The 25,934-nt window shown below is 40.8% G+C and overlaps 1 protein-coding gene across 6 annotated transcripts in view; it reads left to right on the forward strand.

The window, feature by feature from the left end:
• Positions 1-428: 428 nt before the first annotated feature.
• ARPP21 (cAMP regulated phosphoprotein 21) overlaps positions 429-25,934 on the forward strand; it is a 155,673-nt gene continuing 130,167 nt past the window's right edge. Inside the window, exon 1 of one of the 6 annotated variants that reach the window (XM_038570345.1) lies at positions 429-562. The gene's annotated coding sequence lies outside the window, so the exon portion shown is untranslated. Of the gene's footprint in view, positions 633-1,617; positions 1,884-3,759; positions 3,883-5,290; positions 5,315-25,934 lie in introns of those variants that run through there. The other 5 variants (XM_038570349.1, XM_038570346.1, XM_038570343.1 and 2 more) reach the window with 5 other exon arrangements.

The following is a 25,934-nucleotide window of genomic DNA, read 5'->3' on the forward strand; positions in this document are numbered from 1 at the left end:
TGCTCTCAGCTGGGGGCAGAAAGCCAGAGTGATCTATCTTGGCTGGTGACCTATAATGTTGGAAAAGTAGGCTCCACGTTCACTCAGGAGGGGTGGGCGGTGTTCCGGATCCGCAGCCCCGTTCCTCCGCGATTCCTTCCCCCCACCCCTGGGGTGGTGTGTGCCCCGAGACAATGAAAAAAAAATGAATTACAGATAATAAAAATAGCCCATCTCCAGAACAAATGGGAAATGCAGCGCTTTAATTTCTTCGGATGTCAACTCTGTTCGCGGCCCCCCGCCCTGCGCTGCCCTGCCCTGCGCTGCCCTGCCCCGCGCTGCCCTGCCCTGCCCCGCCCGGGCCCGCGGCACCTCGGCGACTCGCGGGCGGCGGCGCTCGGGGGCCGCGGTCTGGGCGGGTGGGCGGGTGCGCGGGCGGCCGCGGGGAGGGCAGGGGCCGCGGCACGCCCGGACTCTCGGCCTCGCTTGGCGCCGACAGTCTCGGAGAGCTCGGCGCTGCGGCTTCGTCCGGGTGGGGTGAGGTGTGGCCGTTGCGGGGTGTTCCCCGCAGAGTTGGCCGACGGTGAGCCGCGGAGGAGGGGAGTGAGCCGCGCCCGGGCAGGTGTCCGCAGGGCCGGGGGCGCCCCGGGGAGGTACCGCGGAGGGCGAGGGCGCGGGGCGCGGGGCGGGGCGCGGGGCGGGGCGCGGGGCCGGGGCCGGGGTCGGGGACGGGGACCGGGACGGGGACGGGGACGGGGACGCGGCCGGCGCCAGTCTTTCCCTCTGATGAATGACGCTCGCGCCGCCGCGCGTGGCTCCGGCGCTTTGTCTCCAGCCTCGGGGCGGGCGGAGAACCCCGCGCGCCGGGCGCTCCCGGCAGGTGCCCGCGCTCCGGCCCCGCCAACTGCGGCCGCGCCCGGGGGCCCAGCCCCCAGCCCCCCGCCCCCAGCCCCCAGCCCCCCGCGGCGCCGGGGCGTGGCGGGCGTGGCGGGCGTGGCGGGCCCGGGGGCCGGGGGCCGCGGCCGGGGCTGCGGGGAGGAGCCGGGCGCGTGGGAGGGCAGGGACGCGCGGAGGGGCCGGCGGCGGAGGCGGGGAGGCAGGGGCGCGGGACGGAGGGACGGGCCGAGGCTGGCTGGCTGGGGCGGGACGCAGAGTGACAGCAGCGGCCGGGCGGGAGCAGTTAGACAGCTCGAGCCGCGGAGAGCAGAGCGCAGAGGAGACGCGGAGAGGAAGAGCGAGCGCGCGCAGCCCCCCGCGCGCCCTCCCTGCGGACGCCCTCCGCCCTCCGCCCTCCGCAGGCGGCGGCCGGGCTCTGAGATGCGGGCGCGGCGGCCGGCGGCCGGCTCCCCGCGGGGCTAGTGGGCTGCGGGAGCGCCGAGGGACGCACGGCCCGACCCACGCGCGGACTGCGGCCGGCGGGAGCGCAGCTCGGGGGGCCGCGCGGCACAGCGAGAATCCGCGGGAGCGGCCCGGCGGAGCGACCGGCGGGCGGGCAGCCCGACGCGCGGAGGGACGGACAGACCGGCGGACGGGGCGCGGGGGTGCGCCCAGCCTGCGAGGCCAGCCGGGCCGGGAAGGCGGCGGCGGCGGCGCCCTGAGCGCGTCGGGAGCCCGGCGGGCGGCGGGGGCAGCCGGGTCGCCAGCCTTGGCCGCTCGGGCCGCCGCACCCGCGCGTGGACCCCGGCCCCGGCCGCCGACGCTGCAGGAGGCTCCTTTTGCTGGCAGTTGAATAAAGCGAGCAAAACCCAAAACCAAACCAAACCAAACCAAAAACAGCCAAAAAAGCCAAGCCAAACCAAACCAATCCAGCCAATTCAATCATTGAGAAACAATATTGATAAAAGCCAAAAACTAAGTCAATCAAGGCACCGAGACGCTGGGGGGATGCCCACTGTTCTGTCAAGGTAATGATCAAGGTCTTCCGACGTGAACCTTGCGCGTCTTTTGTGATTTTTCTGTTTTCTCCTCCTCTGTCTTCCATCTGTGTTTTCCTGTAGGTCTGTTTCTCGTCTGCATTTCTCCTTCGTATTGTGGAAAATTGTTGATGTTATACCTGTTTTATGTTTTTATGTTTCATCGAAGGAGGGGTAGGCTGCCCTCCCCCAGATGAGGCAGACCAGGAAGAGAACCGAGAAGCGCCGTTCTTTTCCTCAGAGAAATCTACAGCGGTTTATGCAGGTTTCATGGTAGAAAGTTTGAGATCCTCTTATTTCATTTGAAAGGGCACTATGCAAGGGGCAGAAAAGTTGTGATCAGTTTGTTGTTCCTGCAGGACTCAGGGTCCTGCTCCCAAGGGCTTTCCCGGTGGACACATGTTACCTTTGGTTTTTACATGTTTGAAATCTGTGTTGCATCGCAAACTCCACATTTAATGTTTTCTGACTCAGGTTGCAGATACGGTGGTGGAATTGAGTTGAACTGACATGTATTCAGAAAGTTTCTTAGGAAGAGAAATGGGCTCAGTCAGTGTTTATGCATAGAAACAGAACTGGACTGGATGTGGTTGCTGACAGCTGCTCAGGCTCAGTGCTTGGTCACCTCCTTGAGATAGGAGACGAGAGAGAGTCCAAGCCGAAAAGGAAACGGAAAGGGGGCATTGAAAGTTGCAAAGGGAAGGGAAGCTAGTAAGCGCAGTGCAAGGCTGGTAGAAATCATTTCTTGGGAATGTGTTCCGAGTGCAGATTTCCACTTTGAGTTCTGATTTTTAAAGGCTACTGGTATGACACTTTAGCTTCTCCAAAAAGAATGACATTCCCCAAAATTGAATGAATCTGCACAAGATTTTGCTCAAATGCTATAATTCCAAAGGACTCCCACCTCCTCCTCACCTACATTGGAGATCAAAATTACTATGACTGTTTTAAGAAAACAGAGAACTGTAGATGACAGGAAATCATTTTTCATTTGGTAAAAGTTAGAAAACCTTTGACATACACTTTAAAATAGATGCACCTACTCCTTTGATCTTCTGTATTTGTGTCACCATGGGACTTGTATGTCTTAATAGGATTTTAGTTAATGTCATTTTCACAAAAGACGGTCACTTGGAAGCCAATAGCTCTAGCTATGTTCTGTTCAAATAGTCGAGTAATATACTATTTTGGCAGTGATTGCTTCTGCTGCACTCCTAATACGGATCACGTGTGAAAAATTCTATATGCGCTCATTTCAGGTTTATATGGATTTGTAAGGTATGTATTTGTGTTTGATCCTGTATTTCCTCTCTTACCACGTTCCTTTACTTCTTTTTATCATTTCAACTAACAGAATATTCTTAGATTTCCTGGAGAATGAGTTTAGTATATTCTTTAAGGAAGACACTTTGTCACAAAAGATACAAAAAGCTAACTGCCCTTCCTTATCAACATTGATTGTTTGCTGTAAATAATTTGGTTTAGATGTAGTTTTTTAAGACATTTAGATCCTAAGCATATATGGCTCCATCTCTCTGGATGTGATTTATGTTATTTGATAAATAATAATTTAACTCAATTGCCATGGGTGAATGCCTACTCTACAGAATACTTGGTTTAGGGAAGGCATATTTACGGAAACTTCTGCAGCTTCAGAAATGGACTTTCAGCTTCTCAGTGACTTGATTTCACTACACGCTGATTTCTCTTTTACAGTATTCAACTCAGACAGAGACAGGTTTGTGTGAGCTATTAGATTTGCAAATTGCCGATCTCCCAGTGACTTTCCCTCTTAGATCCCAGCTGAGTGTGGTTACCTTGAGAACTGTGGCATTAGCCCTGTTAGAGCATGCTCCACTGGGGAGTTCTGTGCTGTCTATTTTTAATGCTATTTAATGAAGGAGCGAGCGCCTCACTCAGCAATAAAAGAAGCGTGATGGAAGACAGAGCAGTGCATGGTTTTGGATACTGGAGATGGATATATGAAAAGGTACAGACTGGCTGTGGGATATGGTGATTTTAATTAGTCCTAATGTATTGTACTAACAGGAGTCAATTGATTTTAGTGAGAGAATTAAACATGAATAGTCTGGTATGTGTTTTCATAGACCTCTTCAATAATTCTTAGAAAGACGACTTAATCATTTGAATGCATTAAAACTTGAAGGAGATACCAAGGAGTTGCAGCACACATACTATTTTTTTTGTACAAGCTGTCAGATTCTTGGATGGTGAGAAGTACAGAAATAATTTCAGATTCCTAAAATACTGTTCTAGGGAAGGGTTTCGAGCTTGTAAAATGTTTTGGGCATGAAATAACTAACATCCTTCTAAGATGCTACAACTTGAAGCTCTGCCTTGTGAATTTTTGTCTTTCTTTTATAAACTTGGGAGTCTATGTCCAGAATTGTGGCAACTAAGTGAAGCGGGGAGTTTTGGTTGAACTTGATAGAATATTTGAGTTGTTTTCTCTCCTTATTTTGAGATAAACACAACAGATCATCTTACTGAAGGTTAAGTATTTTTAAAATGTAGATAGCAGAGGCAGTACTAATAATTTTTGGAACGTTATAATGAGGGGAGAATATCTTAATGTCATAGTGCGTAAAACATACGAAGCCATCTGTCTGCAGCGTTTGTGTAATGCAGAACACCTGTCTTGAGGTAGGCACTGAAAACGCTCAATCGGAAAGGTCTCTGTTGTTCATTTTCATATTAACAACATACTGTAATCAGGTTATATCTTTGTGCAAAGTGAAGCTAATTAAACAAATGCCTAAGTAGTTTCAAAACTAATAAACATAAGAGAAAGTGAGAAGTTTTTATTACGTGGGGAAGTGAGTTATGTAATTATTGTTAAATAAACCTGTTAGAGCAACCAACAGAGTTGTTCTAGAGTTTGCCAGTATATACCGAGAATAATCCCCCCACAAATAAACTAAGAGAAATGCACTGCAAGGAGTTCCCCTAATTTGTTGTTGCTGTTGTTGTTGTTGTCGTTGTGTTTTCTACTTTGTACTTCTAGGGGGGAAAAGTAATTACAGACTGGCTGTCATACATATTGTCTTTAGTGGTCATGCTATTGGGACCACAATGCCGATACCTTTCTCAAGATTCTCAAGTCAGTGGGCATTCTCATCTGAATTCAATGTAAATTTGTCTGTGGACAAGATAATGATAAGCTACAGGAGTAGAGTGTGGAGTGAGTCAGCCACTGAAGACACAATGTACAATGTAGGCAGAAGTGAATATGACTGAGGGGTCTCATTAGGAAATGGGAGACAGTTGAAGTCCATAAGGGTGTAAATTGCAAACGAACCATTTGCATCTAAGTTGATGTCATGCAGATCTGCTTTGTGACAAGGTTAGGAAAGAATAGGGGGCTTAGATGATGTGGACAGTGAAAGTCATCTCTTCAAATGGTAAGTACTGGCATCGTTCTAACTGGTACCACACGGTGGTAGCGTGCTTAGAAATTTGTGGAATTCTAATCAGAAAATGAATTGGCTTCCTTGGAAATGCATTATGTCACCTGGAAAGTTCTGGACACATTTTAAGTGAGTGATGAACTTATAAAATACAGACTTCCTCTCTTTAGACAAAGGATCTTTTTTATATTTAGGGAATCTATGGTTCTAGAGGCTCTATGTTTCTGCTGACTTTGTTTTGTTTTGTTTTGTTTTATTCTAACATTTAGAGTTACATATGATAAATAATTTCAAGCAGTGCTATAAGTAAGTGCTGAAGGACTATTGAAGGTAAAGAATAGTAGCAAGATGTATCTGTGACTAGATTTTTTTTTTTTTTTTCAGACTATCTGTGCTTCTAAGTGTTAGTTTCCTTTAAGGTACATTTATGCCAAGTCCTAATAAATTGTTTTTTTTTTTTTTAGTGCCTTATCTAAATTATTTTTGCTCATTTTGGATTAAACTTGGCCCTGGTTGTTCACAGGATTTATTACTTGTGTTTACATCACAACCATTTCATTGCCATGAGGGTCAGATATAAGCTGAGGCACAAAGTGTTTAAATTGTATAAGTAAATATAATATTCTTGATAAAGAATAAAGTGCTTGGGATGGAGTATCATGTTTATGCAGCAGCTTTTAATGTTTGGTAACATTGTTATCTTTTGGTCTCAAAATCCTTTGTCATCGGGTGATATTTTCTTAAGGCATTAAATGTCCATATAACATTTTGAATACACTTTTGTCTAATACTACTAGGGCATTTCTGTACCCCGGGAAATAGCTGTGCAGGTAAACCAAAAAATGAATTAAAATGATTATACAGGGGAAATGGAGAGTGTATTGAAAAAAACAAAAGGATTGGCCTGAATACACCAAATTGTCTATTTTCAAACTGAATCTTTGGCATTATGTTATGCTCCTCTTTTCTAGCTGCCAGCATAGACCTTAGTGCTGCCAGGTGGAATGAGTGTTAATCACTATCTATGGCCACAGAAGATCAATATTTTGAATTCCTCCACACACTTTTCCCAAGGAAATTTCTTCCGGCAGTTTTTTTTATACCCTTGCTTAATGTACATGTCAATGCCACATGTTATATAAGGTTTTTCTAAGTTTTATAATCCAGTGATGCCTATTAGGATAAAATTGCAATTTCAATTTATTAAAATGCTGAAAAATTAGTCCAAATTTCTCTCACTCAAGACACATTTACATAATAAATTTATGCATTTTTAAAGTAATATAGTTTATAATTATTCCTTCTGTCTAGCAACAGGAAATAATTTCATTTTCTCCAGGTGAAGGGGGAAGGGGATCTGCTCATAATTATCTCTTTTAAAAACAGGCCTCTTAACCACCTTCTCACATTTCACACTATTTCAGAATGACACAACAGTTCCTAAATTAGAAATCCACAATGGATAATACACAAAATATTGGGATCTTGTTAACAAAATCACTTCTGCAAATAACAACATTGATTTTAAGATAATTAAAAATTTAAAAATATAGTTTTAATTGAGAAAAAAGATTTGGGATTTTTAACAAGAAAACAATTATGTCACTTTTTATTTCAAATATTTTGGCAAAGTTTGAGATTTGTTTGGCATTTTGTGGTTTATGTTTCCACCCAGAATCACATTGTGTAATACATAATCTTTTTTTCTGCAGTTCTGAGACATATTCACAAAGCTTATCTACCAAGATAAACCAGTAATCTCTTCCTAATACCCACACAAGCTAGGAAATAAGTCCTTGTGATAGGGACAACCAAAAGAAGAACTTGGTGAATTCTTAACTAGATTTAGTGCAGGAATGCTTAATAATGGATATGCATTCCCTTATATTTGTATGATCGTCCCTTGATTTTTTATTACACACTAAATACTTGAGATAAGAACGAGGACCATCTCTAGGGAAGTGGAAACCAGATGAACAGCTTTTTTTCTAAATGCTAAAATACAATACTCACTTTAAAACATTCTCATCCCTAGAATCATACTTTAAGAGGGGGAAAAAACGCATATTGACATATTTTGATCTACTTGAATTTAAGAAGCAATACCAATAATTGAGGTAAAAATGTTGCAGCATCTTTGGAGAACAAAATAGAACATCAATTTCAAAAACTTTTAAGATCCTAGAGGTCCATATATATACTACCCCTGGACATGTAAATCGGAAGACCTAGCTATCTTCTAACTGTTCAGTAACTTGAGTTGCTTTCAGGTGATCTCATCACTGTCACAGAGGCCTAGAAGCATCAAGCCATGGTCAAAAGAGAGTGAAGGCAGGCATGGAAACTCATTGGAATTCAGGGCCTACCCATAATTGCTTAACTGTTATTTGTTCATGAACTCAATAGGAAAATAAAGAGCTATTAAATTGCTTTTGTAGCTTTTATAAAAACTTATATATTAAAATGTTTCTAGAAACACAAGCTGAAATTCTCACGTGAAGTTCTAAAAGTTTGAACTTTATGAAAAGTTCAATTTGAAATGAAAATATGAAAATAGCTGTACTCTGCATTGATATGTTTTTCTTAGCATTTTGTTTGTTAAAATGTGAGTTTGGTGGAAATCCCAGCATTGCTGGCATTAGATTCAATTTAATCACCAAAGAACTTTTGGACAGAAAGGGAGTAGATTCTATGTGAATATGTGACAGAATCAAGATTTCTGCAGCATTTGCAAGCTTCACATAGTACTGGTTCTTTAAAAAAACTATTTTAAAAAATGAGATTGAGAGTTAAAAAAAAAAAAACCTTTTACTAGAAATATGGCTTGCTTTCCTTCCTTCCTTCCTTCCTTCCTTCCTTCCTTCCTTCCTTCCTTCCTTCCTTCCTTCCTTCCTTCCTTCTCTTTCTTTTTTCTTTCTTTCTTTCTTTCTTTTAGAAAAAGAACCAACACAGCAGACAGTAGAGTTAAAATTGCTATTGAATTCTGCCAAATTTATTAATTTCCAGGACTTTGCAGCCATATCTATGATCCTATTTCTTTTATCTGGCTTATGGAAATGATCAGGTAATACTTTTAAATTATATAGTTTCATATTTGTTTATTTTAAACTTACTTCGATACATTGGTATTATGGAATTTTAGGAAACCACTAAATAACTGGCATAGCACTAAAGATGAATTAAAAAAAAAAAAAGAACCACTGAACACAGCTAGCTGGTATTAATGACTCTTAATTGTTTTTTCACTCCAGTGATGATTTAACTTTGGTCATGGCATCTAATTCCTTTGTGAACATTAAAGTCTTTTTCCAGCCTGAAATTTTACATAACCACTAACAGAGTTCTGGAAAGATAAAATAATAGAGAGTGGTATCATGTTATGCATACGTACCATTGCTCTCTGCCTAAGCGCAGTTAGATACTCGAACTGGACACCTTAGTGTTTAATTATGATTATTGTCTTCATCGACAACAAAGGATGACTTAGTTTTTAGTGGAGTTTTTTAGCATCAAGAGATGTGAGAGTATACATAGTTAAATGTGAGAGTTTATATATTAAAACAATTATATATTCTAGGACAAGGATGTAAATATCCCTCCAAGAGAGATTATTTTCTTCCACATGTGACCATAATATCACGTAGTCATTTTTTTGTTGTTGAATAGGATATCAGGAGCTCTAGACAGGTGTTTTGAATTCAGTGGAGCTTCCGAAGGAAAGTCAGATTAAACCTAAGAGGTATTCTCTGGGCTTACCTGAGAGGGAGCTGGTGACTGGCTGTGTGTGATGAAGACAGGCTTTCCCGCGGAGCCTTCATGGGGTTCTGCGGTTACAGATATGTGCAAAACTTGGATTGAAATAAAAGGTCTTGGGTGGCAAGGTGTAAATGTGGTGTTGTATCCACATCTTACTACTCCACAACTTACCTCCATAAATATGCAATTTAGGACCTGAACAACCAATCCTGATGTCTGGCTTCTGGGTCTGAGTAAATAACAGTGTGACGATGGCCATGACTCTAAACCTCACCATGTGTCACAGTTTCTGCAGGTAAAATTGTGAGCGACATAAAATTGTGAGCAACACCAGGCCAATACAAACAAATTACTAGTGATGCAGCTTTAGCGATTTAGTGAATTCCTCATTGCTTCAATTTTCTCATTTATAAAGTCAGATCAGGCATACCTTGAAGGAATGAGGCAGAAATGAAGTACTTAGCACAGGCACATGGGTATTATTCACTAAAGAGAAGCTATCATCTTTTCTTTCTTTCTTTCTTTCTTTCTTTCTTTCTTTCTTTCTTTCTTTCTTTCTTTCTTTCTTTCTTTCTTTCTTTCTTAAGATTTTATTTATTTATTCATGAGAGACACACAGAGAAAGAGGAAAAGACACAGGCAGAGGGAGAAGCAGGTTCCATGCAGGGAGCCCGACGTGGGACTCCATCCCGGGACTCCAGGATCACGCCCTGGGCCGAAGGCGGCGCTAAATCGCCACCCGGACTGCCCACTATCATCTTTTCATATAAAAACCTTTTGAGATTTAACCTGATGACATAAACAAGACAAATTTCCCTGTAATATTTTGTTCTTGCTGTTGTTGCTAGTAATTTAAAGTACAGCTCTCTTTTTTTCTACCCTATAACATTTTTGATGGTTAAAATTGGAGACTATAGCTTTACTCTTTTTCTGTGTCTATGAAATATGAAAGGCCAAGCTAAAGTAGGAACTACTGTCAGAGTGTACACTGAGTAAGAATCCTGATGTCTAACAAGGCCAGTACCTTGTGTCAGTGTCTAAGGGAAGGGGTAGCCCAATCAGATTTGTCTACAAGGTGAACATATTATTTCTCCAAAGCAGTTCGATTGTGTCATTTTTACCATCTAAAAGGGGTGGCTGAAGATCAGAATCATTGAGCCAGAAGAAATTAGACTGGATCCATGAAGGAATGACCTTAAATCCTGCATTAATAGGTGAAAGCTTTTAAGTGGCAGATTGGGGCTGGCTTGGGAGATGGAAATATCCTCAACTACCTCTGAGACATTAAAGCAAGTGCCGCTATGGGCTTGCTGGTAGGCTCCCTGGCTCCCCACAGAAGGCTTTGGTTTCTAAGCACCGGGTGAGCTGTTTGGACTGAGTTGCTGATCTGGTTTCTGATTCTGGAGCATCTGTTCTTACTGTTGCTGAAATGAATCATTTCTGCACTTGTGTGAAAGTGGCCAGAGGAGGGGAGAAACTGCCCTCATAAGTGGGGTTTAATCAGTTGGTTCACCTATCAGGGAATGGGAAAACGCAAGTAAGTGTTCTGTGCAGAAGAAGGTGAGCTGTGCAAAGCAATAAGTTTATCAGGTAATTGAGCTTAATTTTCTATTATAATTTGAATATCAGCCATTTTTTGAAGGAAAACACAATCAGAAAGTTATCTAATGAAACTTCTCAGAAGGTATCTGAGAATAAGTTTATAATCCTCCACTATTCTGATATTTGCTGGAAAGCAAACTAAAAACAAGGAAAGGGTAGACAGATTTTACATATATATATAATATTATATAGAGAGATCTATCTGTATAACTCTATATAACTCTATCTATATATATATATAAATATCTTGTCCATCATATATATCTTATATGTAAGGTTTATCTTATGTATCTCATCTATCATATATATGGTATACATCCAAAATCATCATATATCTGTATCTATACCTATATCAAGAATCTGCATATTATACATGCTTAGAGTTGTCTAATTAACTTGCCTTAAGCAAAAAAAGTAATTTGGCCTAAAAACATATTTCCTAATACATGTTTTCCACTGTCCTTAGCAGTCCTTGCTTGCATGTACCAGATATTTAATTAGAATCTGTTGAATTAAAAATTGATCTTTATACTGTTGATGGTGTCTAATAATCAGGACTTAAAATCAGCCCCTAGTAAAGTTTTAATTGTATTTTCCCCCCTAAAGTTTCAGCTTAGTGGACTTGACTTTCATCTTTCTGAAAAAGAGAATAAAGAGGTGCTCTCGTATGTGGGATTTTTAACTGCATACACAATTGTTTGGGCTCCCATAAAGAAGTCCCTTTGTCAGATCTCCAGCTCTGGCTAGGGCTTCTACAGGAATAACAAGGCCCCTGAAACTTCAGTCCACTTGAACGGAATACATAGATCACTTGTCCATCTGCATGGGAGGGAACTAAGGTCAACACGCAGTTAATATGATCTTGAGAGAAGGGATGAGGCAAAGGCAGTTTCACAAGAAATTTCCAAATCAGTGGTACACAGAACCAGTGACAACTCATGTTTACTGGACGGATGCCTGTGGAGAGATTAACCATAGTGAAGGTGATCCAGGATGTGGGGAGAGAATTCACTCCTCTGAAGGCTCAGTGAGCAGGCTGTGTTGGATTAAAAGGCAGGAGTGAGGAAGGGAGGGAGAAGAGAATCTGGCAAGCTGGTGGCCTCCAGTCCCTGCTTCCTGCCAGAAGCAGAGCAGCTCTAACCAAACCATAGGAGGAACTCCCTTCTCTTCCTGATGATGGGAAAGAGAGTTTGGGGCATGGAAGATTTAGAATTCCATGTGTACACAAAATCCCATGTAGTATTTTATTATTTGCCATTGCTGACTCTCCTGGGATAAGATTATGGGCTCAATGCTTCTTTACAAAGAAAGTTAACTAGGCCTCCTTCTGGATTTGTCTAGAAATACTATAGAGAGTTTACTCTTAGCACCTTTCCAGGGGCAATTTGGGACTTTTTCTAAGAACTAGGAATGATCTCAAATGAAATTGTGGTATATTTGTGATTTGTACACTTAGCAGATAAAACTAATAGCTATATCCAACAGAAGGCCATGTGTATAATCAGAGATTTGCCCAATGGATCTGGCAAGAGAAAAGAGCTCTAAAATCAATTTTTCTAAAATCACTAGAAAATATTACTTCATTGTTTTGACCGAGCTGTGAGAATAGATTGGTTTTGATGTTTTAGGAAAGAATGAGGGAATATCACTTGTTTTATCATTTATGGATTAGATCCTGGGGCTTAGGCGAGGATCAGATGGTTTGCACTGATAGTCAAGGAATTCATAGCAGTGAGAAGAACCCAGACCTGCAGACTTGAAAGAGGTTATATATTTTACCTCAAGTCTTGCTGAACTAATGTACTGAACTGATAGGAAGCCAACTTTTGGGTATTCCGGGTAAAGTACATCATAAACATTAAGGAAATCTAAAGGAAAGGAATGCTGTATGTTTCTGTATTTTTAGGGAAGCTAGTGAGTGGCCATTTGTGGAGGAAATCTGTACTTATTTCTGTATTGATTAGGTCATTAGTGCCATTTGTTTTCCTCTGAGGGAATTACTTTACTTGGCTTACTCCTGCTCTGTGAATTACCTCGTTTCTCCAGGCAAAAACTCTTTATCAACATAGAAATCCAAGATTTCGGTAGTTCTCCCTGTATCATTTGCGGAAGCCACAAAGATGGTGATAAGAAGAATCAACATTCCTCTATTAATTCTGACTTTACCTTTGGATCATTTTTGATCGAAAGCTCTTTGTGGGGTGGTTGTTTTGGAAAAATAATTTGCTCAATTGTTTTGCAGTGTAAATATTAGCTGATATTTATGAGCCACCTCTTGTGTGAAAGGGACTTGTGTGCCTATGTGACGTTCACACCAATCTACCCTTGGTTGTGAACACAGCTGTGGCAAAGCTTCTGTCCTAGCGCACTTGGAATTCTTATCTAAGGAAAAAGAAAAACGTGTATTTCATCCTCCTTGAGTTTTTTTCTTTGAAATGTAATTTACATTGTCATATGTGATAGCCATGGGAAACACAGGGATTTAGAGCTAACCTAGAGATTAGGAAGTGAGAACCAAGGTGTAGTGGAAGAATTTGTGGTGGTGACATGGCGTAGAAAGACATGGAAATTATCTTGTAAAACTGATACAGAGTGACTGGAAATATTTCTGCCTGCATCTCAAATTTGTACTTGTGGCTGCTCCTTGAGACAAGAATGGATTTCACCTCTGCTTGGGACATACTTTCACCTGGTGTCATGGAAAGGCACTAGGCTCAAGGTCAAAGTGACCTAAATTTGAATTTCATCTCTGCCTCTCATTGGCCTAGGCAAGTTTTCAATTTTCTTTCCTTTTTTTTTTTTTTTTTTAAAGATTATTTGTTTATTTATTTGACAGAAAGAGTGAGCGAGAGAGAGCACACAAGCAGAGGAAACGGCAGGCAGAGGGAGAGGGAGAAGCAGGCTCCCCACCAAGCAGGGAGCCCGAATGTGGGGCTCGATCCCAGGACCCCAAGATCATGACCTGAGCTGAAGTCAGACATCTAACCGACTGAGCCACCCAGGCACCCCCAATTTTCTTATTACAATATTGTGGGCAGCAATACTCCCTTCATGAGTTATCATATGTAAAATGTTTGCCACAAAATGGAAATGTTATCTATCTCCTCCCTGCTTTCTCCTATAGGGACTGTTTATCCATTAAAGCATGGAAACCTAGAAGAACATGTGTAATGAAATTATATATCCATGCTTGTTTTGAAAATAGTATAGAATTGTAGTTTGAGTCATTAACTACTCTATGTGTCCATGGATTACTGAAAAAAAAAAGATAAAATGATTTTTGGGATGGTGGGATTCTTTTGCATTGGCTTTTATAAGATGTTAACAACACATATCACATAGTTAAGGAAAATAATTTAAAGAAAAAAAATGACAGCAGATCTACACATGTATCTTTACTCACTGCCCAACAATCTGAAGCAATGTCTTGATTTAAGGGACCCAATGGTTCACACTTACACAAAAACAGATGACCAGGAATAAGTGACTAAGTGAAAATATTAATTAAGAATTTTTTGAGCATATAAATGAAAAAAATGATTTGAAGATACTAAGTTATAGGTGGAGTTTTTTTTTAAGATTTTATTTATTTATTTGAGAGAGAGCAAGAGAGCACAAACAGGGGAAGAGGTAAGAGAGGGAGAGAGCAGGCTCCCTGCTCAGGGTCCATCCCAGGACCCTGGCTGGGATCAGGACCTCAGCTAGCCAGCTGAGCCACCCAGGTGCCCCTGTAGGTGGAGTTTAAAGAAGAATTGTCTTTCTTTTCTTGTTTTCTTTCTTTTTTTTTTTTCCTAATGGATTCACAGGATTTGGTCTTTTAAATGCATGCTGTTGGCACTCTTTTGCAATTCTTTGTAGTTAAGGCAGCTCACCTTTCTCTGCAAATAAGGGTTCTGGAGCTATCCCTTGTTAAGTTGGGGAAAGTGCTACGTTGTATATTTATACTCTGCCTTCTGTCCCACGGGAAAGAGACAACTCCAGGTGCATAAACGTATTGTCAGTCCACCTGCCAACACCTATTTATGCAATTACTGATATTGAGGATGGAATTACCCGCTTTTACTAATATGTTCCCCCTGAAATTATCTTCAGGAAAACTTGAGTTAGAATTAGCCAGTGTGAGATTTGTTCATAGAGTGTTTGCCCCCAATTTGTTTTCTACCAAGTGAACCCCAGACACCTGGAGCACCACACACTCGTTTTTTGGCCTGTACATTCCATGTGTTTGGCACAGAGGGTGACAGTTGCTTTTGGCAGATGTACAGGATCAAAGTGGCCTTTTTACCCTTCTACCCTCAGGGTGTCAGTTTCTCAGATAAAGGAAGTGGTGAGGTTAACAGAAATTTCAGCTTATCCTGAAATAATAGTGAAGCGTAGTAGGTATGACAAACCTATTAATTAATTATTTGTCAAGGCAATTGCTTTTTTAAGTTATTGGACAGGGAAATTTGGGAACAATGCATGCTTTTAGTAAGTTAATGTTTCTACCATATTTTGTGGCCCGAAGGAAACTAATAATCAAAATAATCATATTTATTTTCCCCTTTTAGCTAACTTGAAGAAATGGAAAATATTAGAAATACTATCTATAGGTTAATATAAGGATTTATTTGATAGCAGTGTGTTTACCTTAGAGAGTATCGCTCCAAATTTCTTAACCTGTATAATTTATCATATGCATTAGCTAGGTTTACTTGGATAAATATTGGCCTAGGACTAGAGGATTTCTGTAATTTTATTTTGGGGAATTTTTTTCTGAAGAGAAAACAAAACAGAAAATAAGTATGTATATAAACTTTTTAATAATACACATTTGTGTATATGTTGAAAAATACATAAATATACACACATATGTTATATACTATGTATTACATATGATATCATTTATTTTATACATATTTATATGTATACATTTGAAATCTGGTTATATTATAAAATTATACACATACACCTAATATATATTAGATGTGATATATATATAAATTGGGGATCTGGTTATATTTTAAAAAGAATACTCCCTCTTATTGGGAGATCAGTGATGGTGTGAACTAAGTTAGCTGCTTTTCTACTTAATTTTCCTTCTGAATTCACTTATTTCACTGATAATGAATAATACCAATTAAGTATAGGGTTATAGAATGGTATCAGCAAAGAGAGGAAACTTTCATCTATCCCTGTTCTCTGCCCATCTGCACCAATAAAATGATAAGATAGAAATAGAGGGTAGGGTGATAAATTTATCCTTTCAAATGAAGACTTAGGGATCTCTGTAGACTTTAGGTTTTGATTCCATGGCTCTTCCCCAGTGACCAAAATGAACTATACCATCTGTCTTATAAATGTCAGTTGGTGATCTAGGACCCATATCTCAACACAAATGAGCCATCCTATTCCTTAAGTGAATCCTATTATGGAAGGGAGGAAGTGTGGGTGAGTACCAAGGATGTCATCTCAAGGGCATCCCCAAAGTAGTGGCTCTTAAACCTGCACATGCATCAGAATCAGTTGGAGGCTTTATTCAGGTACAGTTCGCTGGACCAACCAGCAGTTTCTGATTCAGTGGACCTGGGGTGAGTCCCGAGTAGTTGCATTTCTAACAGGTTTCTATGTGGTGCTGATGCTGCTGGTCTGTGGACCATAACATGGGAACCACCAATCTAAAACATAAAACTTGTCAATGTAGATTTTGCATGATTGGTGTTTCATAATCTGAAACATTAAAGAAACACTGTAACATTTCAAAACAAATACATTTTAATAAATTTATCTCAATTTACTTTGATTTAAAAATTATTTTTTAAAAATATAGCATCTTAAGAGAAGAAAGAATTGCAAATTCTACTAGAAAAAGGAGTAGGAGCCTGGATGATTATAGGGAGTTGAAAGTTTCTCCCAAGCTTGTATTCTAAGAGTCTCCAGTGTAGGACTTTAAGTCCATGGAGACAGAATAATCCCTAATCTATAAAACTGGTTATTCTGGGGGTAAAAAAAAAAAAAAAAAAAAAAAAAACAACCTTGAAATAAAAACTAGTGAGCACTAAAGATGAAAACTATGAATGCAAAAATTGTGTAGACAGCAGTTTATAATAGCTTTATTCATAATTGCCTCAAACTGGAAGCAATCGAAATGTCCTTCCAAAGGTGACTGAGCAAACTGTGGTGCATCCATATAGTGGAATATTACTCAGTGATAAAAAGGAGCAAATTACAAATCCAGGCAATAATTTGGTTGGCTCTCAAGGGCTTAATGCTGAGTGAAAGAAGCCAATCTCAAAACGTCACAGACTGCATGATCCCATTTATATAACACCTCAAAATGGAAAAAAATATAGCAACAAAGGAGGATGAATTAATGAATGCCAAGAGACATGTCAGAGAGGAGGTGTGATTAGCAAGGGATGACACAAGGGAGCTTCCAGGTGCTGGAACTCTTCTGTAGCCTGATTATTTACACAAACTTATACATGTCTTAAAACCCATGGAACTATATAGCCCCGACTCACAACAGGCCAAGTTTACTATATGACGATTTTATGATCGTATGAAAATTATTTATCAATTTAAAAAAGATAAAAATAAGAATAGTACTGTTTTTAGTTTCACTAAGTAACTGGATTTGCACCATTTTATGAAGTGAAAGTATCAATTTATTTAAATAAATAAGTGTGCTTTATCTCAAGCAAAAGGAAACAAATGATATCTGTAAGAAGGATTCTTTATAAATGTTCTTAAAGCCATTTGCTGCAGGCAGGAATCCTAGGAAAAATTTGGAAGTTGGTCATCTCTAGCAATGTCATCCCATTTCCTCCTTTGCTCTTCTTCTTGGAGTCTTTCTCTGTAAGCTTTGTCACTTTCAATGTGAATTTCACGGGCAGGTTTGTTCTTATCATTTATACTAGCTGGAAAAGACAGACGATGCTAGAACTGTCATCCAGATACCTCCTACATATATGTGTGAAGCCTCAGGAATTGCCATCTACCCACATCTTGAACAGCGCAGTGATGGCTCCCTCAGAGTCTTGGACAGAAGCCAGTATCATTTTGAAGTGTCTATAATTTTTAGAGACACCTGAAGTCTTTAGAAGTGTCTAGAAGGTCTGGGTCTCCAGAAGTGTTGGCAGTTGAATTCCAGCCAGAGCTCTAATCAAGTAATATCCATAAATCTCTGTTGGAATGGATGCATGTGCTTGTCCCAGTAAGAGAGAGTCAGTTGCTAATACCTATAGAATGCTCCCTATGTGTGAGGTACTTGTCTGAGTACTTTACATGAATTCACTTGTTTAATCCTCACAATCATCTGTGAGGTAGAGGCTCTTCCTATTTCCATTTTCACATAAGGAAACTGAGGCATGGAGACCATTAGTAACTTGCTCTGTCAGTAGAGGAAGCAGGCTTCCATTCTGGAAGTCCAGCTTCAGAGTCCAAGCAGTTCACAGATGTACAACACTCTGGTTTTTGTGGTGTTTTCTTTTGTGATATTTTCTCCTTTTCAGGCAGACTGCAATTGTCAGTAGTGCATTTCAGTCTACATGTGACCTACTGACCCTGAGGTTATTCATGAACTCTTGAACAGAATTGACCTTCTTGCACCAGCAAGGCAGGATGTGCAGATTCTACTTTGAACCCAGTCCCAAAAGACAGCTGTGGATTGAGACTGCGCCATCTTAGGATCTGGCACATTCCTCAAAGAAATTTCCAAACCTGAATCCTAACATGGTGATCAAGATGAGATTTCATGAACCTTAGAACTAGCCCTTCTCCAGACAGGGTAACTTTCTGGCTCGGACCAGAGGTCACGCGTCCACTTTATAGTATGAGTCTTCTGTAGCTCATTTGCTTCTCAGCTTTAAGATTAGTAAAAGAATCAAGTACTGAGTATGCTTTTCTTATATTTCAGTGGGATATCCAAATCAGCTTTACCAATAAAAAATAATTGCATGTTTCTGACTTTCATACTTTGCTATAATAAAAGGTGTAGTTATTATGTGGTTTGGCATCTCTCTGGAATAAACACTCATGATTGTATACATGGATATTGCATTCACTTCTCAATGAACACATACCAAATGCATAGGTTGAACAACATGCGGGGAGGCATTTGACAGGGCATGGGTACTTGAGACCTACATTTGAATAATATCAGTGTTATTTGACCTTGGGCGGGGACTCATCTTTTCTGAAACTTAACACTTCTTCCCTCTGTGTCTCCCTCCCTTCCTTAAATATTGTGCATGAGATTAATGTAAAGTATTCCTTGTAGCATTTGGCACATAATATAATATATGAAAACATAGTGACTATTATTTTTTATAGTAAGAGTCAAGGCAGATGTGTTTAAGTGAGTTAAATATGAACCACTAGGGGAATTTGTGATTACCATTATTCCAATACCAATTTTGTGATTCACTTAAAAAAAAGGATAGCAAGTATCCATTTCCTTTGGCTACAAAAGATGCTTCAAAAGCTCTTCTCCTGGTGATACATCAGTAAGTCTTGTGAGGAAATAAAGTACTTTAAATACAAGTTTAATTCCATCACAACCATAGAGGAAAATCTATGTCTATAAAATGAAGCACTTGATGCCTTAATTAGCTACCTTATAGACAGGTTCTTTCTGAACTGACCCTCTTTGGCCCCCAGACCTTGGTGTGTTTGGCTGGACTCGTGTGAGGCTGAATTTAAGAGCGAGTGTTATGCACACTTACACGTGGTGAGACATGGAGTGCAGGCCAATATTCTGCAGCTGGGAAGAGCAATTAGCAGCTTCATGAATTAGGGACTTGTTTACACTGTTGTCCAAGATAATCATTTGTTTGTTTTAACGAAGATGTTCTATCTTCATCAGAGGCATCCATCGTCATATTTAAATGATAAGGTCTTTGCATCTCACAAATAATGTTTGGATTTCACAGCAGGATCCCTATCACAGCCAGTATTTTCTCTCGCTGACTTTGGTAATCAAGACATGAGTTACATATATATTTCAATTTACTCCTCAGCCATGAAAACATTATGTGATCTCTTCCAGCAACTTTTTTGACAGACTTATTTTTAAAAATGTTTTTATGTGAACTCCATCACACAGACATAGGTATATGTGCACAGATACACACCCCACACTTGCATACACATATGTGAAATAAAATTTTACAAAAGAAGTCTTAGCCTTACCAAGGGCAACAATATACTCTAATTCTTACCTATTCTAGTCTAGTTCATTTCACTCCATTCCATTCTGTGTTCTGTTTATTTCATTTTAAAAATTGAACCCAATGATTTAACTTCATGATTTCCTCACAGGTCATAACCTAAAGTTTGAAAAACATTGATCAACATGCAAATTCACTTATGATTCTTTTTTTCTTTTTTTTAAAGATTTTATTTATTTGAGAGAGAGAGAGAGCACAAGCAGGGGAGAAGCAGAGGGAGAAGCAGACTTCTCACTGAGCAGGGAGCCAGATGCGGGCCAGTCCGAGGATCCTGGGATCCTGACCTGACCCAAAGGCAGACGCTCAACTGACTGAGCCACCCAGGAGCCCCCACTTAATGATTCTATCGTCTGTCCCAGAATTTGTAGAAAGGAGTGCATCTGTCATTACTGTGTCTTTTGGATCTTCAGCTATGTGTAATCTTAATATATTGGTCTACTAAGTAAATAAATACCAATTAGTACCCCTTGAAGACAATAATAATAACCTACTCACTCAATAGGTACTCACAGATGAATCAGATGAAGTAGTTCAGAAATCATGAAGTGAGTCATTAGTAAACTATGTCCAGTTTTCCCAGAAGAGGGACTTCTCAAATAAGGTGGCCAATGTATTTCTAGAAAATGTGTACTGATCTTAGTTGTGTTCTTCATAAAGCCAAGATCAGTTTTTTCCAAGGCATATGCCTAAATATTTTATTTTATTTTATTTTATTTTTTAAAGATTTATTTATTTATGATACACACACATAGAGAGAGAGAGAGAGAGGCAGAGACACAGGAGGAGGGAGAAGCAGGCTCCATGCTGGGAGCCCGACGCAGGACTCGATTCCGGGACTCCAGGATCGCGCCCTGGGCCAAAGGCAGGCGCTAAACCACTGAGCCACCCAGGGATCCCCGCCTAAATATTTTATTTTATTTTATTTTTTAATTTTTTAAAATATTTTATAATATGATACTATTGATATACTATAAACAGTTAATATTTTAAACGATTGCAAAACTAATCCACCTCTCCTGGTTCAGTTGATTAGAGGACATTCACAGAAGACATTGATCTTTTGAGAAACATTTGCTAATTTCTTATTATGTTCCAGATACTTTGGTGGTTCCTAGGGACCCATAAATAAGCAAGCCATAGTCCCTGTCCATGGGGGAACATACAGCCTGAGCTTCCGACAACTTTAGGACCCTGTGTGAGGAGCACTGAAATGGAGATGTTTGCCCTGATAGAGCTCAGTGTGCGCACAAAGAAAGACTGACCATAGGCAGTGGGGAGATAGAGATTTGATAAGGGAAGAGGTGACTTCTTAATCTCATCTTGTTGGTTAATATATAGGTTTAGAGTCGTAATCCCTCACATATTGTAAGAATGATTTCTCCAAAGAAGGAAATCTTTGGAGATTGGAGGGGTTGGGCTGTGGCCCCAACTGGTGGACGGGCTTCCTGTTTTATAACAAAAACACTATATAGGTCAGCAGCAGCTAAATCAAGAGACACACGGGTACACTGGACCCTGGATGTGTAAAGATTCATGTAAATTCTTGTAATAAAAACTTCAGAGAGCTGTTTTGTGACGTGTCGCAGGTGTGCATTGCACCATCTGCTGGCACAGGGAGAGCATGAAACATGCTGCCACGGGCCAGATCCATGCTCTAGCCCTGACAAGCCTTCCTGGCGTTCTTCTCAGGGATCCTCAGGTTAACAGACCTTGACTTCTTACTCTTTTTGACCTGGTTGAAGGCAAAAGATGGTTTTATAAACAATCTTAAGGAATTGTTTCTAAATTACTGTAAATTATTTTAAGTTCACAATTAAATTGTTCTTTTGAGTTTCTTTAGCAGGGCCTAGGGGACTGGTCTATTCACACACTGAGCAGTGAGCAAAATGACATCTGTAAAAGGTGGGTCTAGCCACCAGAGGACCATTTGCCGTCCCACATCTGTGCTTGTTCCTGACTCCAGCTTCTTATTCTGGTTTGATCCTTCCAGATGTCAGCAAACTTTGCCAACCACTCTCCCTGCATATTTGCCCTAAGTGTGTATTCTTGCTTCAACCTCACTTCTCTGCCCTTTGAAGCATCCTCACCACTGGCTGAACCTGTGCCCTTATTTCCAATTTCTGCATCCCATCCATGGAGAAAGGTTTAGAAAAAGAGAGCCATACTTGGGAGGGAGAGAAGGAGGTGGCTCCCATCTCTTCAATATGTGTAATAACAGATTAAGATAATGTGAAACCACAGTCCTAAAGTTCACTTCTCATCAGTAATTGTTGGACTCAAAAGGACAATTCTTAATTCTTGACTGAGTAGTTGGAGTAAATATTTCCTTTCTTACTTACAGGATATCACTCTCTTCATCCTATTGGAAGAAAAGGAGTTTTCTTTGGATTATGAATTAGTTTAATCTAACTTTTTCCCTTGAAAATTAGTGTAATACTTGATAAGGATTCATTTGGAATTCACTGTTTAGCATGTTTATGGAAAAAAAGAGAAGTCTTTGAAGAGCTGAGTTGAGTAAGTCATCATTTTTAGCACATTATAAATCTCTTCTAGGCAGATGCTGGACTATAAAAATTGTACCTCTCACAATTCCTAGCGGGATGTTGTGTACCTAGTAGGGGCTGACTAAATAATTGTTTATTGACTCCATTACATGAACAGGCCTGATTACACACACGATCACACACACATGGATTATCTGCACAATTAGAGCTGGGTCCTCCAAGAGACCACATGTTTTACTTTGGCCAATTTAAACACAAATCTTCTCAGCCTTGTAAAACATCAAATACCTAATACAATTTAATATTCTCTTATTGATTCATTGTCAGAGTATGAAAATTAGTTATTGAGCTATGCTCATGAGAATAATGATTCGTGCTATTAAAACTTCACATCCGAGGCCTATCCAGAAAGAGAAGTGGAAAATGGTGGGACATAAAGATGGATAGAGAGATAAAGGGACTCTGTGAGTCTTTACTGAAGTTCAAAGGATACTACTCAAAGTGTAGGAACACAATGCCAATGTTAGCTGCTATTATGATTGTTTAGGCTGCTCTGTTCCTAGAATCCGGAAAGTGCTAATGCATATACACTGCATGGAGGAACAGAGAAATCAGAATACTTAGAGATTTCTTACAGCTGGCTGTAATATTTTTAAAATCAGCATATTCAATTCTTACCGTATTGTGTCCTGCCTGTTCTCTAAAAGAGTACATTAGATAGACAACAATAATAAATATCTCCTGGGGATAAAGTGAGGGCTGGTCAGTGTCTTTCAACTTGTGTAATCTTGGGCAGGTTTCTTGGCCCTGCTGAGTTTCGGTCATCCCATCTGCAGAGTGGAAACAGTGGCAGCTAATTATTCATGATTGTAGGGAAGCAAATGAAATACTTTTCATAAACTGCTTAATGTTTCATTGGCATTAACTCATAGGTTATCACGGCACCTTTAATGTCTCCTATGTAGCAGCAACATGTTCATTGCCAGTGGTTTTGGAATTGCATTTAGGGTAGTAATTTTTGGAGGTGCCTACAAGGAGACATATGTTAGATTTGAGGTTGCAGGATTATGTAACTGAGTAGTGGCCTCTGAGAATTGGAGGTAAAAAATAGAATCACATTTCATGTATAAGTGAGAATTTATAACTTTGGGGAGAGTCATAGATTTTTTTTTAATTGACTAGAACTAAATATGTGGTTATGTAAGAACTGGTAACTCAGAATTACGGTTCAGCATACAAACACAAATTGTATGTACATGTTTTAGTACCTTTATAAATATTGAAAGCTTTGAATTAGCAACAATGAAGCGTCAAGGGTTGGAGAAACTCACAAGGGTTTTAAGCCAACCAATGATTCTGAAGCTGGATTTTATTACTGCCACAGTGTGATTCCCACCTTCCAAAGGGATGTCCTGAGGTGTCCCAGGTAGGCTTCTGGGAGCCTGACTCTGAGATGGAATTTGGTGTGCCAGATGTTTACTGGGGAGAGTTCTTGCAACCAGTGCCACGAGGGGCAGGGAGGGAGAAGGAGTGTGCAGAGGGAGAAGGCAAGCCACAGTTCAGGCCAAAGAATGAGAACAGATCTCAAAGAACACCGACTCCATGAGGTGTTCTTTATCTGGCTAGAATGGCCTTCGGGTTGTCTTGCAAGGGTTGAGAGAGCCAGATCATATACTCCCCCTCGATCAGTTATTGCATATAAATTACTGTAGAAAAAGTGTGCCATTGGGCCACTCAACTCTCTGCAGCTAAAATAATCCCCCAAGAGGTCCGTCCTCCAAGAGGATCTATGTCTACCCCTGAGGTTGACCAGAGAGGTAAAAAATTAACACCAGGATGCCCTAGAGCTAGTCTGTTTCAAAGCATGAATCAGGGTTGAAGAAAATCTGTCTCGTATCACTCTTAGTGAGAAAAACCTTGACTCGACATGGGTCAGTTTTTCAAAGAAGCCACAGTCTGTAATGGGTCCTCAAACCTCTCACATTCTCCCTGGAAACAAGTATCATCTCCCAGAAATCAGAATCTCTCTCATCTCGACTAAAGCCTTCTTTGAGTGCATAGTATTTGTACTCAAAGATTATTTAATCCCAAAGAACCTGTTACACTTCAAACTTTTTATTATGAAAGATTTCAAAACATACACAAAACAGAATTGAATGAGAGACCCCCACATGCACATCACAAAGGCTCAACATTTTGTCCATCTCCAGAAGATTTTTTAATAGCATAAAGCGTAGCCTCTCTTGTTGTTCTGAGACAGATACGGACACAGACATGTCCTCAGAGGAGGGTGAGATTTCACAATGTTTGAAGTCATGGATGTCTCTTAATAGTGCTGACGTTGAGTTGAAGCTGTCAGAGCCCTGGTTCTGGGAAGTGGCAGGCTCATCCCCACGGACTTTCACTGTCCTGTGTCTGCGTTCCACAGCACCCAAGAAGGCCACACCGTGAGTCCCAGGCCAAGGAAGATACAGGACATTTAATGCATTTGCTTCATTTTCATACTTATGTTGTGTTAAGAGGACTCCTGGAAATCAGTGAACTTGGAAATGGTTTGCCAGTTTTCTGTGCTCTCAGCAATTTTTCAACCCACTGTTTTTTGATTTTTCAAGACCAAAATCAAAATTTCTGTTTAGGCAAGGGGTATCTCAGGAAAATGCTACAGAGAATATCCAAAGCAGTCCTATTAGGACCCCATGATTTGAACATCCGAACCGTATCTGATTCCCGTGCAAGTTCAGGCCCGCAGGTGGCCTGCCAAAGTGTTCAGACTGATGCTTCAACCTGTCAGACCATGCCTTTGCTTGCCTGTCCTGAGCAGATCAGCTCTGGCATGCTCAGGAGTGATTCAGCAGTCCGTCTTACCCCTGCAAGAGCCAGCAGGAACGTGGTCTTTGTTTGGCCCCAGAGCAGGTGGCAGTGGGGGCTGTGGCGGTTGCATTTCCTCTTGGAGGTGGGGGCTCAGCTGTTTCCTTGGTCACGCGCCCCTAGTAAGTGCTTGGCGGAGGCAGGGGGCCAAGAATACAGCTGAGACTTGAGCTGCTGCCAGCTCCCAGCAGCTGCTACTCTGTTCTCTGAGCTGGAACCAACCCCAGGCTGCAATGTGGCCTGATCTGGCATTTGGGGAGGGGCCTGTGAGAAGTGTCACTTGCACATTCTGAGTGGCTTAACCCACCTGCTGTGTGTGTGTGTGTGTGTGTGTGTGTGTGGCCTAATTTAGGGGACAATTGTCTGACATTCAAACTACATGAAGAATTTTAGATCAGTGAAGAAAGCAAGACTTCCACTCTTTTGAGGTCGGTGGATTTGCAGATATTTGAGGAATTATTGTAAAAGATAAAGTTGAGGGTACCATCCCAAGTCAGAATGCACATGGTTAACATAAACATGATTTGGTTTAAATCTATGTCTTTCTACATATGGACTGAAGCAGCTTGGGAAGAATAGTGCACTAGGAGAAGAAGGACTAAGTCCTAGTGGTCATGTGGCCTTTACAAAGATAGACGCATGATTTTGGACATCATCACTGACCCTGGCCTAAGC

This window comes from Canis lupus, chromosome 23 (genome assembly GCF_011100685.1).
Source record: "Canis lupus familiaris isolate Mischka breed German Shepherd chromosome 23, alternate assembly UU_Cfam_GSD_1.0, whole genome shotgun sequence".
Lineage (NCBI taxonomy): Eukaryota > Metazoa > Chordata > Mammalia > Carnivora > Canidae > Canis > Canis lupus.